The sequence below is a fragment of the Salmo salar genome, chromosome ssa19 (assembly GCF_905237065.1).
Source record: "Salmo salar chromosome ssa19, Ssal_v3.1, whole genome shotgun sequence".
Classification (NCBI taxonomy): domain Eukaryota; kingdom Metazoa; phylum Chordata; class Actinopteri; order Salmoniformes; family Salmonidae; genus Salmo; species Salmo salar.
This window is the reverse complement of record NC_059460.1, coordinates 80,472,148-80,489,780: the sequence shown is the minus strand read 5'-3', so window position 1 is coordinate 80,489,780 and position 17,633 is coordinate 80,472,148.

The following is a 17,633-nucleotide window of genomic DNA, read 5'->3' as shown; positions in this document are numbered from 1 at the left end:
GCGTTCTGCATTAGCATCGAACAGCCCCCGTGATATGCAACTTTTCAGGGAAGTTAGAAACCAATATACACAGGCAGTTAGAAAAGCCAAGGCTAGCTTGTTCAAGCAGAAATTTGCTTCCTGCAACACAAAGTAAAAAAAGTTCTGGGACACTGTAAAGTCCATGGAGAATAAGAACACCTCCTCCCAGCTACCCACTGCACTGAGGATAGGAAACTCTGTCACCTCCGATTAATCCACTATAATTGAAAATTTCAATAAGCATTTTTCTACGGCTGGCCATGCTTTCCACCTGGCTACCCCTACCCCGGTCAACAGCACTGCACCCCCCACAGCTACTCGCCCAAGCCTTCCCCATTTCTCCTTCTCCCAAATCCAGTCAGTTGATGTTCTGAAAGAGCTGCAAAATCTGGACCCCTACAAATCAGCCGGGCTAGACAATCTGGACCCTTTCTTTCTAAAATTATCTGACGAAATTGTTGCAACCCCTATTACTAGCCTGTTCAACCTCTCTTTCGTGTCGTCTGAAATTCCAAAAGATTGGAAAGCAGCTGCTGTCATCCCCCTCTTCAAAGGAGGGGACACTCTTGACCCAAACTGCTACTGACCTATATCTATCCTACCCTGCCTTTCTAAGGTCTTCGAAAGCCAAGTCAACAAACAGATTACCGACCATTTCGAATCCCACCGCACCTTCTCCGCTATGCAATCTGGTTTCAGAGCTGGTCATGGGTGCACCTCAGCCAACGCTCAAAGTCCTAAACAATATCGTAACTGCCATTGATAAGAAACAATACTGTGCTGCCGTATTCATTGACCTGGCCAAGGCTTTCGACTCTGTCAATCACCACATCCTCATCGGCAGACTCAATAGCCTTGGTTTCTCAAATGATTGCCTCGCCTGGTTCACCAACTACTTCTCTGATAGAGTTCAATGTGTCAAATTGGATGGCCTGTTGTCCGGGCCTCTGGCAGTCTCTATGGGGGTGCCACAGGGTTCAAATCTTGGGCCAACTCTTTTCTCTGTATACATCAATGATGTCGCTCTTGCTGCTGGTGAGTCTCTGATCCACCTCTACGCAGACGACACCATTCTGTATACTTCTGGCCCTTCTTTGGACACTGTGTTAACAACCATCCAGAAGAGCTTCAATGCCATACAACTCTCCTTCCGTGGCCTCCAACTGCTCTTAAATACAAGTAAAACTAAATGCATGCTCTTCAACCGATCGCTGCCCATACCTGCCTGCCCATCCAGCATCACTACTCTGGACGGTTCTTACTTAGAATATGTGGACAACTACAAATACCTAGGTGTCTGGTTAGACTGTAAGCTCTCCTTCCAGACTCACATCAAACATCTCCAATCCAAAGTTAAATCTAGAATTGGCTTCCTATTTCGCAACAAAGCATCCTTCACTCATGCTGCCAAACATACCCTCGTAAAACAGACCATCCTACCGATCCTCAACTTCGGCGATGTCATTTACAAAATAGCCTCCAATACCCTACTCAATAAACTGGATGCAGTCTATCACAGTGCCATCCGTTTTGTCACCAAAGCCCCATATACTACCCACCACTGCGACCTGTATGCTCTCGTTGGCTGGCCCTCGCTTCATACTCGTTGCCATACCCACTGGCTCCAGGTCATCTACAAGACCCTGCTAGGTAAAGTCCCCTCTTATCTCAGCTCACTGGTCACCATAGTAGCACCCACCTGTAGCACGTGCTCCAGCAGGTATATCTCTCTGGTCAACCCCCAAAGCCAATTCCTCCTTTGGCCGTCTCTCCTTCCAGTTCTCTGCTGCCAATGACTGGAACGAACTACAAAAATCTCTGAAACTGGAAACACTTATCTCCCTCACTAGCTTTAAGCACCAGCTGTCAGAGCAGCTTACAGATCACTGCACCTGTACATAGCCCATCTATAATTTAGCCCAAACAACTACCTCTTCCCCTACTGTATTTATTTATTTATTTTGCTCCTTTGCACCCCATTATTTATATTTCTACTTTGCACTTTCTTCCATTACAAATCTACCATTCCAGTGTTTTTACTTGCTATATTGTATTTACTTTGCCACCATGGCCTTTTTTGCCTTTACCTCCCTTATCTCACCTCATTTGCTCACATTGTATATAGACTTATTTTTCTACTGTATTATTGACTGTATGTTTGTTTTACTCCATGTGTAAGTTGTTCTATGTGTCGAACTGCTTTGCTTTATCTTGGCCAGGTCACAATTGTAAATGAGAACTTGTTCTCAACTTGCCTACCTGGTTAAATAAAGGTAAAATAAAAAAATAAAATATTGATGGTAATTTAACATGGCATTTGGAGGCAGTGTCAGAGGAAGGACCTAAAAATTGTCAAACACTCCAGCCAGCCTAGTCATAGACTGTTCTCTCTGCTACCGCACGGAAAGCTTTACTGGAGCACCAAGTCTCGGTCCAAAAGGCTCCTTAACAGCTTCTATCTCCAAGCCATAAGACTGCTGAACAGTTAATCCAATGGCTACCCGGACTATTTGTATTTACCCCCTTTTTTTACACTGCTGCTACTCGCTGTTTATTATCTATGCATATTCACTTTACCCCTAACTACGTGTACATATTACCTCAATTACTTTGACTAACCGGTACCCCGGCATATTGACTCGGTACCGGTAACACCTGTATATAGCCTCGTTATTGTTATTTTATTGTGTTACTTTTTTACTTTAGTTTATGTAGCAAAACATTTTTCTCACTCTGCACTGTTCTTTAAGGGCTTGTAAGTAAGCATTTCACGGTAAGGCCACCTGTTATATTCAGTGCATGTGACAAATAACATGATTTGATTGGACCGTCAACATAGCTTTTGTAGCTTGTGTTCTTCAAAACTGCTTGAAACCTTGAAATATGTTGTGACAATAATCGAAGGCAAGCAACAAGAGGGCAACGTTAGATCAGGGTCCACCATCTATCCTTTTTTGGTTGTCATAGAGATAAAATTGCTGAAATGTGCATGGCATGCCAATGTATAGTTGTCATGCAACTATGTCATGACATGAACATACTGTAAATTCTGTCATATCGTATGATGGGGATTTTTAAAATACAAACAGAGGAGGCTGGTGGGAGGCGCTATAGGAGGACAAGCTCATTATCTTGGCTGGAATGGAATTCGTGGAATGGAGTCAATGGTGATTTCCATATGTTTGATGTGTTTGATACCGTTCCATTAATTCCGTTCCAGCCATTACAATGAGCTTGTCCTCCTATAGCTCCTCCCACCAGCTTCCTCTAATCTTAAAAGCTTTCTATGTAGCGTTTATATAAAGACAGGTGGAAGGCCTACATTGATTTCCCTTCATAGCAGTAATAGCCTATTGTAGAATGGATCAAGTGACATTTACTTTGGTTTATTTATTGACAAAATTAGCTGGTTAAGTATGCCCTTTCAACTGACATGAAGAGTATAGAGATGACCACGGAACCCAAACCCCCAAGGATTTGTGTAGCATAACTTAATCAAATTAAAATAAAAAAAGTTGTATTTTTAGAAACTAAATCAAATTTGATTTGTGGTAAAACATAACCTACACTGAACAAAAATATAAAACGCAACATGTAAAGTGTTGGTCCCATGTTTCAGGAGCTGAAATAAAACATCCCAGAAATGTTCCATATTCACAAAATGATTATTTCTCTCAAATTTAGTGCTCAAAGGTGTTTACATCCCTGTTAGTGAGCATTTCTCCTTTTCCAAGATAATCCATCCACCTGACAGGTGTGGCATATCAAGAAGCTGATTAAACAACATTATCATTACACAGGTGCACCTTGTGCCAGGGACAATAAAAGGCCACTCAGGTTTGTGCAGTTTTGTCACACAACACAATGTTACAGATGTCTCAAGTTTTGAGGGAGCGTGCAATTGGCATGCTGACTGCAGGAATGTCCACCAGAGCTGTTGCAGGAGAATATAATGTTAATTCAACCATAAGCCGCCTCCAACGTTGTTTTAGAGAATTTGGCAGTACGTCCAACCTCCCTCACAACCGAAGAACACATGTATGGTGTTGTGTGGGCGAGCGGTTTGCTGATGTCAATGTTGTGAACAGGGTGCCCCATGGTGGCTGTAGGGTTATGGTATGGGCAGGCATAAGCTACGGACAAAGAACACAATTGCAATTTGAATGCACAGAGATACCATGACGAGATCTTGAGGCTCAATCTAAGGCCCATTATTTTAACTTAAGGTATCTGTGACCAACAGATGCATATCTGTATTCCTAGTCATGTGAAATCCATAGATGAATGCCCAATGAATTTATTACAATTGACAAATTTCCTTATAAAATCTTTAAAATTGATGCGTGTTGTGTTTATATTTCTGTTCAGTATACATTAAAACTCTAAAAAGGCTTTTCATGCACGGTGTATTTAGATATATAAATAAAGAAATGAACTGGGTGTTTCGAGCACTGATTATCAGACCGTATACCACGGGTATGACAAAACACATTATTTTTACTACTCTAATTTAGTTGGTAACCAGTTTATAATAGCAGTAAGGCACCTCGGGGGTTTGTGGTATATGGCCAATGTACCAGAGCCCCTCAGGCCTTATTGCTTAAATACATTGAAGAAGGCTGCTGGATGGCTCATAATAATGGCTGGAATGGATTGAATGGAATGGATTGAATGGAATGGATTGAATGAAATGGTATCAAACACATGGAAATCATGTCTTCGATACCATTCAATTTATTCCATTCCAGCCATTACTATGAGCCCATCCTCCCCAATTAAGGTGCCTCCGGCTGCCTGTGATATACAGTGCATTCGGAAAGTTTTCAGATCCCTTGACATTTTCTACATTTTGTTACGTTACATTTAGGCAATCAGGTTGACACTTGAAGGTAGCCTAACGGTTGGAGTGTTGGGCCAGTATCCAAAAAAGTTACTGTTTTGAATACCCGAGAGGTGAAAAATCTGTCGATGTCCCTTGAGCAAGACACTTAATCCTAATTTGCTCCAGGGGCGCCATACTACTATGGCTGACGATGTAAAACAACACATTTCACTGCATCTATCCGGTGTGTGATGATAAAACATGATATACAGTGCATTTGGAAAGTATTCAGACCCCTTGACTTTTTCCACATTTTGTTACGTTACAGCCTTATTCTAAAATGGCAAAAAAAATATATAACAAATATTAATCTACACACAATACCCCATAATGACAAAGTGAAAACAGGTTTTTAGAAATGTTTGCACATTTATTAAAAATAAAAACTGAAATACCTTATTTACTTAAATATTTGTATTTGTATTTATTATGGATCCCCATTAGTTCCTTTCAATGCCGAAGCTACTCTTCCTGGGGTCCAGCAACATTAAGGCAGTTTATAGAATTTTTAAATTACAATACATTCATAGATTTCACAACACACTGTGTGCCCTCAGGCCCCTAATGTAACAATCGTCAAAAGGAGTAGACCAAGGTGCAGCGTGGTAAGTATTCATCTTTATGTTTATTTTAAATCAGAACACTTAAACAAAAGTGTCCCCCCCATAGGTGCGGACTCCCGGCCGCAAACCTGAACCTATAGGGGAGGGTCCGGGTGGGCATCTATTCTTGGAGGCGGCTCTGGTTCGGGGCGTAGCCCCCACACCGCCCGCTGATCCCCCCGCTTCTGTGTTGCCGGAGGAACCAGACCATGGATCATCGCCGGAGGCTCTGAACTGCCGACCGCCGCTGAAGACTCTGGGCTGCAGGCCGCCGCTGAAGACTCTGGGCTGCAGGCCGCCGCTGAAGACTCTGGGCTGCAGACCGCCGCTGAAGACTCTGGGCTGCAGACCGCCGCTGAAGACTCTGGGCTGCAGACCGCCGCTGAACACTGGGCTGCAGGCCGCCGCTGAAGACTCTGGGCTGCAGACCGTCGCTGAAGACTCCGGGCTGCAGGCCGTCTCAGGAGGCTCCGGACTGGGGAGCGACGTTGGAGGCTCCGGACTGGGGAGCGTCGCTGGAGGCTCCGGACTGGGGAGCGTCGCTGGAGGCTCCGGACTGGGGAGCGTCGCTGGAGGCTCCGGACTGGGGAGCGTCGCTGGAGGCTCCGGACTGGGGAGCGTCGCTGGTGGCTCCGGACTGGGGAGCGTCGCAGGAGGCTCCGGACTGGGGAGCGTCGCTGGAGGCTCCGGACTGGGGAGCGTCGCTGGAGGCTCCGGACACTAGGGAGCGTCGCTGGAGGCTCCGGACACTAGGGAGCGTCGCTGGAGGCTCCGTACTGGGGAGCGTCGCTGGAGGCTGCGTACTGGGGATCGTCTCAGGAGGCTCCGTACTGGGGAGCGTCGCTGGAGGATCTGGACTGGTGAGCGTCGCTGGAGGATCTGGACTGGTGAGCGTCGCTGGAGGCGCCGGACTGGGGAGCGTCGCTGCAGGCTCTGTGCCATTGATCATCACTACAGGTTCCGCACCATGGATCATCACTGGAGGCTTTGTGCCATGGATCATCACTGGAGGCTTTGTGCCATGGATCATCACTGAGGCTTTGTGCCATGGATCATCACTGGAGGCTTCGTGCCATGGATCATCCCTACAGGCTCCGGGCCATGGATCATCACTGGAGGCTTCGTGCCATGGATTATGACTAAAGGCTCCGGGCCATGGATCATCACTGGGGGCTTCGTGCCATGGATCATCACTGGAGGCTTCGTGCCATGGATCATCACTGGAGGCTTCGGACCATAGATCATCACTGGAGGCTTCCTACGGGGAGCTGGAACCGGTCTCACCGGACTGGGGAGACGCACAGGAGACTGGGTGCGCAGAGCAGGCACAGGGTATATTGGGCCGTGGAGGCGCACCGGAGGTCTGGAGCTTAGGGCTGGCACACCCCGTCCTGGCTGGATGGTTATTTTATCCCAGCAAGGGTGGAGCGCTGGCACAGGACGAACTGGTTTGTGCTGGTGAACGGGGGGTACCGTGCGTAGGGCTGGCGCAGGATAACCTGGGCCGAAGAGACGCACTGGAGACCAGGAACGCTGAGCCGGCACACTTCTTCCTGGCTGACGGCCAACTCTAGCACGGCAACGGTGAGGAGCTTGCACCGAGCTCACCGGGCTGTGAGTGCGCACTGGCGACACAGTGCGCATCCCCGCTCGGTCACTCGCTCCCCACGGTAAGCACGGGGAGTTGGCTCAGGTCTCAACCCCGACTTCGCCAATCTCCCCGTGTGCCCAAATTTTTGGGGGGGCGCTGCCTCTCGGGCTTCCGTTGTTTCCTTGCCTGTTCCTCCCAGTATCGCCGTACCGCTTTCGCTGCCTCTATCTCCTCCTGCGGACGGCGATACTCCCCAGGCCTTGTCCAGGGTCCTGCCCCATCCAGGATTTCCTCCCAGGTCCAGTCATCCGGACCGCGCTGCTTGGTCCTTTGGTGGTGGGATCTTCTGTAACGATCATCAAAAGGAGTAGACCAAGGTGCAGCGTGGTAAGTGTTCATCTTTATATTTATTTTAAATCAGAACACTTAAACAAAATAATAAACAATGATAAATGACCGTCACGTCTTGCAGGCTATACTGAGCAGGACAAAAATAAGATCCCACAACTCAAGGAGGGAAAAGGGCTGCCTAAGTATGGTTCCCAATCAGAGACAACGATAGGCAGCTGCCTCTGATTGGAAACCATACCTGGCCAAAACATAGAAATATAAACCATAGAATGCCCACCCCACACCCTGACCTAAAAAAATAGAGAAATAAAGCGTCTCTCTCAGGTCAGGGCGTGACACCTACTCCACCACTACCACATATCTACAGTACTAAATCCATGTGTATGTATAGTGCGTATGTTATCGTGTGTGTGTGTGTATGCATGTGTCTATGCCAATGTTTGTGTTGCTTCACAGTCCCCGCTGTTCCATAAGGTTTTTTTTTTTAATCTGTTTTTTTGTATCTAATTTTACTGCTTGCGTCAGTTACTTGATATGGAATAGAGTTCTGGACCTCGGGACTGTGAAAAGGCCTCTTGTGGCATGTCTTGTGGGGTATGCATGGGTGTCCGAGCTGTGTGCCAGTAGTTTAGACAGACAACTTGCATTCAACATGTCAATACCTCTCATAAATAAAAGTAGTGACGAAGTCAATCTCTCCTCCACTTTCAGCCAGGAGAGATTGACATGCATATTATTAATATTAGCTCTATGTGTACATCCAAGGGCCAGCCGTGCTGCCCTGTTCTGAGCCAATTGCAATTTTCCTAAGTCCTTTTTTGTGGTACCTGACCACACAACTGAACAGTAGTCAAGGTGCGACAAAACTAGGGCCTGTAGGACCTGCCTTGTTGATAGTGTTGTTAAGGCAGAGCATCACTTTATTATAGACAGACTTCTCCCCATTTTAGCTACTACTGCATCAATATGTTTTGACCATGACAGTTTACAATCTAGGGTTACTCCAAGCAGTTTAGTCATCTCAACTTGCTCAATTTCCACATTATTTATTACAAGATTTAGTTGAGGTTTAGGGCTTAGTGAGTGTTTTGTTCCAAATACAATGCTTTTAGTTTTAGAAATATTTAGGGCTAACTTATTCCTTGCCACCCACTCTGAAACCAACTGCAGCTCTTTGTTGAGTGTTGCAGTCATTTCAGTCTCTGTAGTAGCTGACGTGTTTAGTGTTGAGTCATCCGCGTACATAGACACTCTGGCTTTACTCAAAGTCAGTGGCATGTCTTTAGTAAAAATTAAATGTAGCAACTGCTTACTTGCGGAGGACTACAGGACCCTTTGCTATGTTACTCGAAATTTAGTTCAGGTGCATCCTGTTTCCATTTATCATCCTTGAGATGTATCTTCAACTTGATTGGAGGCCAACCATGGTAAATTCAATTGATTGGACATGATTTGGAAAGGCACACACCTGTCTATATAAGGTTACACAGTTGACAGTGCATGTCAGAGCAGAAATCAAGCCATGAGCTCGAAGGAATTGTCTATAGAGCTCTGAGACAGGATTGTGTTGAGGCACAGATCTGGTGAAGGTTACTAAAACATTTCTGCAGCATTAAAAGGTCCACAAGAACACAGTGGCCTTCATCATTTTTAAATGGAAGAAGTTTGGAACCACCAAGACTCTTCCTAGAAATGGCCGCACGGCCAAACTGAGCAACCGGGGGAGAAGGGCCTTGGACAGGGAGGTGAACAAGAACTCAATGGTCACTCTGACAGACCTACAGATTTCCTCTGTGGAGATGGGAAAATCTTCCAGAAGGACAACCATCTCTGCAGCACTCCACCAATCAGGCCTTTATTGTAGAGTGGACAGACAGAAGCCACTCCTCAGTAGAAGGCACATGACAGCCAGCTTGGAGTTTTCCAAAAGGCACCTAAAGACTATCAGACCATGAGAAACAAGATTCTCTGGTCTGATGAAACCAACATTGAACTCTTTGGTCTGAATGCCAAGCGTCAAGTCTGGAGGAAACCTGGCACCACGGTGAAGCATGGTGGTGGCAGCATCATGCTGTGGGGATGTTTTTCAGCGGCATGGACTAGGAGACTAGTCAGGATTGAGGGAAAGATAAACGGAGCAAAGTACAGAGAGATCCTTGATGAAAACCTGCTCCAGAGTGCTCAGGACCTCAGATTGGGGCGAAGGTTCACCTTCCAACAGGACAATGACCCTAAGCACACAGCCAAGACAACGCAGGAGTGGCTTCAGGACAATTTTTTGAATGTCCTTGAATTGGCCCAGCCAGAGCCCGGACTTGAACCCCTGGAGGGACCTGAAAATAGCTGTGCATGAACGCTCCCTATCCAACCTGACAGAGCTTGAGAGGATCTGCAGAGAAGAATGGGAGAAACTCCCCAAATACAGGTGTGCCAAGCTTGTAGCGTCATACCCAAGAAGACTCGAGGCTGTAATCACTGCCAAAGGTGCTTCAACAAAGTACTGAGTAAAGGGTCTGAATACTTATGTAAATGTGATATTTCATTTTTTAAATTTGTAATAAATTTGCAAAAAGGTCGAAACCTATTTTGCTTTGTCATTATGGGGTATTGTGATGTCATTATGGGGTATTGTGGGTAGATTGATGAGGGAATAAAACAGTTTAAGACATTTTAGAATAAAGCTGTAACGTAACAAAATGTTGAAAAAGTCAAGGGGTCTGAATACTTTCCAAATGCACTGTATATCATGTTGTATTGTCACTCACTGGATAGGTGCAGTGTAATGTGTTGTTTTAAATTAGGATTAAGGGCCTTGCTCAAGGGACATCGACAGATTTTTCACCTCTCGGGTATTCAAACCAGTGACCTTTTCGGTTACTGACCGTTAGGCTACGTTCAAGTGTCAACCTGATTGCCTGGGTTCTATTTACTTTCTCTCATGAAGGTTTTCAGTCACTAATTACTGTAGAAGCCACATTTTCCATTTACAGTAGCGTAGGAAATGTAAATACAACCTGTTCTATATCCAGCCATTTATGTAACATAAATCTAGAGTTGGATGAGATGTCACAGGCTCCTGGGGAAACAACATGTGGAGCGTTGGATGAGACGCCACAGGCTCCTGGGGAAACAACATGTGGAGCGTTGGATGAGACACCACAGGCTCCTGGGGTAACAACATGTGGAGCGTTGGATGAGACGTCACAGGCTCCTGGGGTAACAACATGTGGAGCGTTGGATGAGACGCCACAGGCTCCTGGGGTAACAACATGTGGAGCATTGGATGAGACGCCACAGGCTCCTGGGGTAACAACATGTGGAGTGTTGGATGAGACACCACAGGCTCCTGGGGTAACAACATGTGGAGTGTTGGATGAGACGCCACAGGCTCCTGGGGTAACAACATGTGGAGCGTTGGATGAGACGTCACAGGCTCCTGGGGAGACAAAATGTGGAGCATTGGATGCGACACCACAGGCTCCTGGGTAACAACGTGGAGTGTTGGATGAGACACCACAGGCTCCTGGGGAAACAACATGTGGAGCGTTGGATGAGACGCCACAGGCTCCTGGGGTAAGAACATGTGGAGTGTTGGATGAGACGCCACAGGCTCCTGGGGTAACAACATGTGGAGTGTTGGATGAGACGCCACAGGCTCCTGGGGAAACAACATGTGGAGCGTTGGATGAGACGTCACAGGCTCCTGGGGTAACAACATGTGGAGTGTTGGATGAGACGCCACAGGCTCCTGGGGTAACAACATGTGGAGTGTTGGATGAGACGCCACAGGCTCCTGGGGTAACAACATGTGGAGCGTTGGATGAGACGTCACAGGCTCCTGGGGAGACAACATGTAGAGCATTCTTTTTTTTCAGAATCTATAAATAGCTATTCCCAAAACCACTTTGATTACTTTACTTTGTTAGTAATTAACTGTTTTATTGTTAATTGACAGTTAAATGTCATGTGACATTTTGTGACTAACAGCTGGCATGAACTATTGATTCAAATTGTTTGTAAACGTGATGCACAGGTGTTGGTTTATCGCACACAGAGCTGTCTTCTATACAACTTCAGGAATGTTTGTCGCTGTGATTGCATTCAGATGACAATACATGGTCGATCAATGGTATATTTACGTATTCGAACTCATGTAGCCTATAAAAGATGCATGTTTTTGAGATATCTGGTGCTGGGAATATACCCTAATAACTTACAGGCAAGTTTTTGTTCGTTGTCATGTCTTATCTAATGCAAGGTGCATGTGTAGCCCATGATGTATCATCTAAAATCAGGTGACAGGTTGAATTGCAACAGTACAGGCTACTGTGGTAGTAGTCTATATGAGTAGCTGATGACTGGAGATTATGTCCTTTTACTTTTTTTTATTCTGGAGCAATTAGTCAGTAAAGTACTATATCCCCTGTCGTGTGCTGGAAATTATATGTAACAAAAGCCTGTTCTTGACTTTGAGTAAAGCTATCCAGTAGAACATGGTCCTCTGTAGGTCAGTACTGACAGTGTTGCATCATGGCTTGGCATTGAGTGTGAAACCTATGCTTGCCAAGTGGCAACGATGACCTGACCTCATATCTCTGGGCAAAGACAGTGAGACAAATAAAAGACGGCTAAGGTACATTTACGTTTGGTGTGTTGGTGTATTGGTCATCATGTACAGTACTTTGTCTCTCATGGTAATGGTATTATGAGTTATGAATACAGCCTTTCTGAATAAATCAATCCATGATGCATTGCACCCCCCCCCCTCTCCTTTTACACTGTTGCTACTCTCTGTTATTATCTATGCATAGTCACTTTCATCTGTACAAACAATAGTACGCAAGTATAAACACCATGGGACCACGCAGCCGTCATACCGCTCAGGAAGGAGACGCGTTCTGTCTCCTAGAGATGAACGTACTTTGGTGTGAAAAGTGCAAATCCATCTCAGAACAACAGCAAAGGACCTTGTGAAGATGCTGGAGGAAACCGGTACAAAAGTATCTATATCCACAGTAAAACGAGTCCTATATAGACATAACCTGAAAGGCCGTTCAGCAAGGAAGAAGCCACTGCTCCAAAACCCCCATAAAAAAGCCAGACTACGGTTTGTAACTGCACATGGGGACAAAGATTGTACTTTTTGGAGAAATGTGTTTGGCCATAATGACCATCGTTATGTTTGGAGGAAAAGGGTGATACTTACAAGCCAAAGAACACCATCCCAAACGTGAAGCATGGCGGTGGCAGCATCATGTTGTGGGGGTGCTTTGCTGCAGGAGGGGCTTGTGCACTTCACAAAATAGATGGCATCATGAGATAGGAAAATTATGTGGATATATTGAAGCAACATCGCAAGACATCAGTCTGGAAGTTAAAGCTTGGTCGCAAATGGGTCTTCCAAATGGACAATGACCCCAAGCATACTTCCAAAGTTGTGGCAAAATGGCTTAAGGACAACAAAGTCAAGGTACTGGAGTGGCCATCACAAAGCCCTGACCTCAGTCCTGTAGAAAATGTGTGGGCAGAACTGAAAAAGCGTGTGTGAGCAAGGAGGCCTACAAACCTGACTCAGTTACACCAGCTCTGTCAGGAGGAATGGGCCAAAATTCGCCCAACTTATTGTGGGAAGCTTGTGGAAGGCTACCCGAAACGTTTGACCCAAGTTAACCAATTTAAAGGCAATGCTACTAAATACTAATTGAGTATATGTAAACTTCTGACCCACTGGGAATGTGATGAAAGAAATAAAAGCTGAAATAAATAATTCTCTCTACTATTATTCTGACATTTCACATTCTTAAAATAAAGTGGTGATCCTAACTGACCTAAGACAAGGAATTTTTACTAGGATTAAATGTCAGGAATTGTGAAAAACTGAGTTTAAATGTATTTGACTAGGGTGTATGTAAACTTCCGACTTCAACTGTAGCCTCGCTTTTGTTATTTTACTGCTGCTCTTTAATTATTTGTTACTTTTATTTATTATTATTTTTTTATATTGTGATGTAATTTTCCTGCGCTACTTTTGGATACATTTTTTTAACTTTAGTTTATTTAATAAATATTTTCTTAAACTCTATTTCTTGACCTGCATCGTTGGTTAAGGGCTTGTAAGTAAGCATTTCACTGTAAGGTCTACTACACCTGTTGTATTCGGCTCATGTGACAAATACAATTTGATTTGATTTGAATCTGGATGCTGCAACTGTTGACGTGACAGATGAGACATTTTACAAATTCATCTGTCGCTGGGCAGAGAAGGACAGACATGCTAAAATATACAAATGCCATCTGATTATACTTGTGTGCCAACGCATCAAAACTTTGTGTTTTGTGTAATGAGAAACACATCACACATTGGTAAGAAAAATATAGTATGCCTTCCTCTAATCGTGGCCAATGCGTCTTACAGCTGAAATGGTTGCATACCTAAAGTCTAAAAAATGCTGCTCTGTTAACTGAAGAAGCCATATATATGCTTACTGGCTGTGGAGGGACTAAGTTTGACTTTGCAAAGGAGTCAAGTGGATACAGATGGACAAACAAGACCTAAAATACAATATATCCCTGCATGATATGCTTCAGGGACCAACTGAACATGGACGACTGACGAATTTGTTCTTCAAATGTTGACAAGTTTAATATACATGATTTTATAAAGTTTATTGTAATTCCAATTGAATTCACTCTACAACAATGAAGAGTGCCTCAGGAGAATATGTATTTAAATTATTGGGGGAAAATGGTTTGAATTAAACACTGCATTCTCTGTTTGTCTCTGTTTTTAAAGTAGGTCCATCATGTATCCCATTGTACCGTGCCAAGTCCCAGAGGAATTGCAGCAATTTGCAATCATTTTAGTAGGACTAAAAGCCAGCTCTCCAAGCCAGCTCTCCCCTTAGAACGTCTCCATTCAATTGACTGTGGGTTTTTTCTGCATCAATTCCCAGAGATCTCTTCACACACACGCACACACACACACACACACACACACACACACACACACACACACACACACACACACACACACACATCATTAATGTAGCTCATTTTCATCCTTGATAGACTCAATTAGCATTTACTTATTCACAACAGTGGCCCAGTGCAGTTTAGTTACCTTCATGTTGTTTATCCATCCACATTGAGAGGAGCGAAATTAGTATGCTGAATAAAGACGTCTAAATGTGTAATACGATGTGATTGATTGTAGTGGAAGTGGTTACACTGACCGCACCAGTGATTCCCAAATGTCCCCGTAAGACTCAAAGGAACTCAGGTTCGAGGCCTGCCACTGTGCCATGCATGTGTTAATGATCTGTGTAATAACTGATCTGTTTCACAAGGAGAGGCCCTGGGGTAGCTGCTGATGTTGTTTAGCCTGCCTGGATGGACACAGCAAGGAGAGGTGGCTTAGGCCTGTCTCAGAGGGATGTTGCTTATGCATAGCTCGTAACAAGGTATTATTTATGAGCTTAAAATGCATTATGAAGAAGGTATTTATAATAAATGTTTCTGTTTGTTCTCGTTCAATGGTGAGCATCTGGGACTATCTCAATAGTCTAAAGTGGCTTCCTCTCTTAATTTCCTCTCCATTGGATAGTAACATCAGTGTAGATTAAGGGAAAGACAAGGAGAACATGGTCCTCTGTAGTTCAGTTAGTAGAACGTGGTCCTCTGTAGTTCAGTTAGTAGAACATGGTCCTCTGTAGTTCAGTTAGTAGAGCGTGGTCCTCTGTAGTTCAGTTAGTAGAACATGGTCCTCTGTAGTTCAGTTAGTAGAACGTGGTCCTCTGTAGTTCAGTTAGTAGAACGTGGTCCTCTGTAGTTCAGTTAGTAGAACATGGTCCTCTGTAGTTCAGTTAGTAGAACATGGTCCTCTGTAGTTCAGTTAGTAGAGCGTGGTCCTCTGTAGTTCAGTTAGTAGAACATGGTCCTCTGTAGTTCAGTTAGTAGAACATGGTCCTCTGTAGTTCAGTTAGTAGAACGTGGTCCTCTGTAGTTCAGTTAGTAGAACATGGTCCTCTGTAGTTCAGTTAGTAGAACATGGTCCTCTGTAGTTCAGTTAGTAGAACATGGTCCTCTGTAGTTCAGTTAGTAGAACGTGGTCCTCTGTAGTTCAGTTAGTAGAACATGGTCCTCTGTAGTTCAGTTAGTAGAACATGGTCCTCTGTAGTTCAGTTAGTAGAGCGTGGTCCTCTGTAGTTCAGTTAGTAGAACGTGGTCCTCTGTAGTTCAGTTAGTAGAACATGGTCCTCTGTAGTTCAGTTAGTAGAACATGGTCCTCTGTAGTTCAGTTAGTAGAACATGGTCCTCTGTAGTTCAGTTAGTAGAACATGGTCCTCTGTAGTTCAGTTAGTAGAACATGGTCCTCTGTAGTTCAGTTAGTAGAACATGGTCCTCTGTAGTTCAGTTAGTAGAACATGGTCCTCTGTAGTTCAGTTAGTAGAACATGGTCCTCTGTAGTTCAGTTAGTAGAACATGGTCCTCTGTAGTTCAGTTAGTAGAACATGGTCCTCTGTAGTTCAGTTAGTAGAACATGGTCCTCTGTAGTTCAGTTAGTAGAACATGGTCCTCTGTAGTTCAGTTAGTAGAACATGGTCCTCTGTAGTTCAGTTAGTAGAACATGGTCCTCTGTAGTTCAGTTAGTAGAACATGGTCCTCTGTAGTTCAGTTAGTAGAACATGGTCCTCTGTAGTTCAGTTAGTAGAACATGGTCCTCTGTAGTTCAGTTAGTAGAACATGGTCCTCTGTAGTTCAGTTAGTAGAACATGGTCCTCTGTAGTTCAGTTAGTAGAACGTGGTCCTCTGTAGTTCAGTTAGTAGAACGTGGTCCTCTGTAGTTCAGTTAGTAGAACGTGGTCCTCTGTAGTTCAGTTAGTAGAACGTGGTCCTCTGTAGTTCAGTTAGTAGAACGTGGTCCTCTGTAGTTCAGTTAGTAGAACGTGGTCCTCTGTAGTTCAGTTAGTAGAACATGGTCCTCTGTAGTTCAGTTAGTAGAACATGGTCCTCTGTAGTTCAGTTAGTAGAACATGGTCCTCTGTAGTTCAGTTAGTAGAACATGGTCCTCTGTAGTTCAGTTAGTAGAACATGGTCCTCTGTAGTTCAGTTAGTAGAGCGTGGTCCTCTGTAGTTCAGTTAGTAGAACATGGTCCTCTGTAGTTCAGTTAGTAGAACATGGTCCTCTGTAGTTCAGTTAGTAGAACGTGGTCCTCTGTAGTTCAGTTAGTAGAACGTGGTCCTCTGTAGTTCAGTTAGTAGAACATGGTCCTCTGTAGTTCAGTTAGTAGAGCATGGTCCTCTGTAGTTCAGTTAGTAGAGCGTGGTCCTCTGTAGTTCAGTTAGTAGAACGTGGTCCTCTGTAGTTCAGTTAGTAGAACATGGTCCTCTGTAGTTCAGTTAGTAGAACATGGTCCTCTGTAGTTCAGTTAGTAGAACATGGTCCTCTGTAGTTCAGTTAGTAGAACATGGTCCTCTGTAGTTCAGTTAGTAGAGCGTGGTCCTCTGTAGTTCAGTTAGTAGAACGTGGTCCTCTGTAGTTCAGTTAGTAGAACATGGTCCTCTGTAGTTCAGTTAGTAGAGCGTGGTCCTCTGTAGTTCAGTTAGTAGAACATGGTCCTCTGTAGTTCAGTTAGTAGAACATGGTCCTCTGTAGTTCAGTTAGTAGAACGTGGTCCTCTGTAGTTCAGTTAGTAGAACATGGTCCTCTGTAGTTCAGTTAGTAGAACATGGTCCTCTGTAGTTCAGTTAGTAGAACATGGTCCTCTGTAGTTCAGTTAGTAGAACATGGTCCTCTGTAGTTCAGTTAGTAGAACATGGTCCTCTGTAGTTCAGTTAGTAGAACGTGGTCCTCTGTAGTTCAGTTAGTAGAACGTGGTCCTCTGTAGTTCAGTTAGTAGAACATGGTCCTCTGTAGTTCAGTTAGTAGAGCGTGGTCCTCTGTAGTTCAGTTAGTAGAACATGGTCCTCTGTAGTTCAGTTAGTAGAACATGGTCCTCTGTAGTTCAGCTAGTAGAACATGGTCCTCTGTAGTGCAGTTAGTAGAACGTGGTCCTCTGTAGTGCAGTTAGTAGAACGTGGTCCTCTGTAGTTCAGTTAGTAGAGCGTGGTCCTCTGTAGTTCAGTTAGTAGAACATGGTCCTCTGTAGTTCAGTTAGTAGAACGTGGTCCTCTGTAGTTCAGTTAG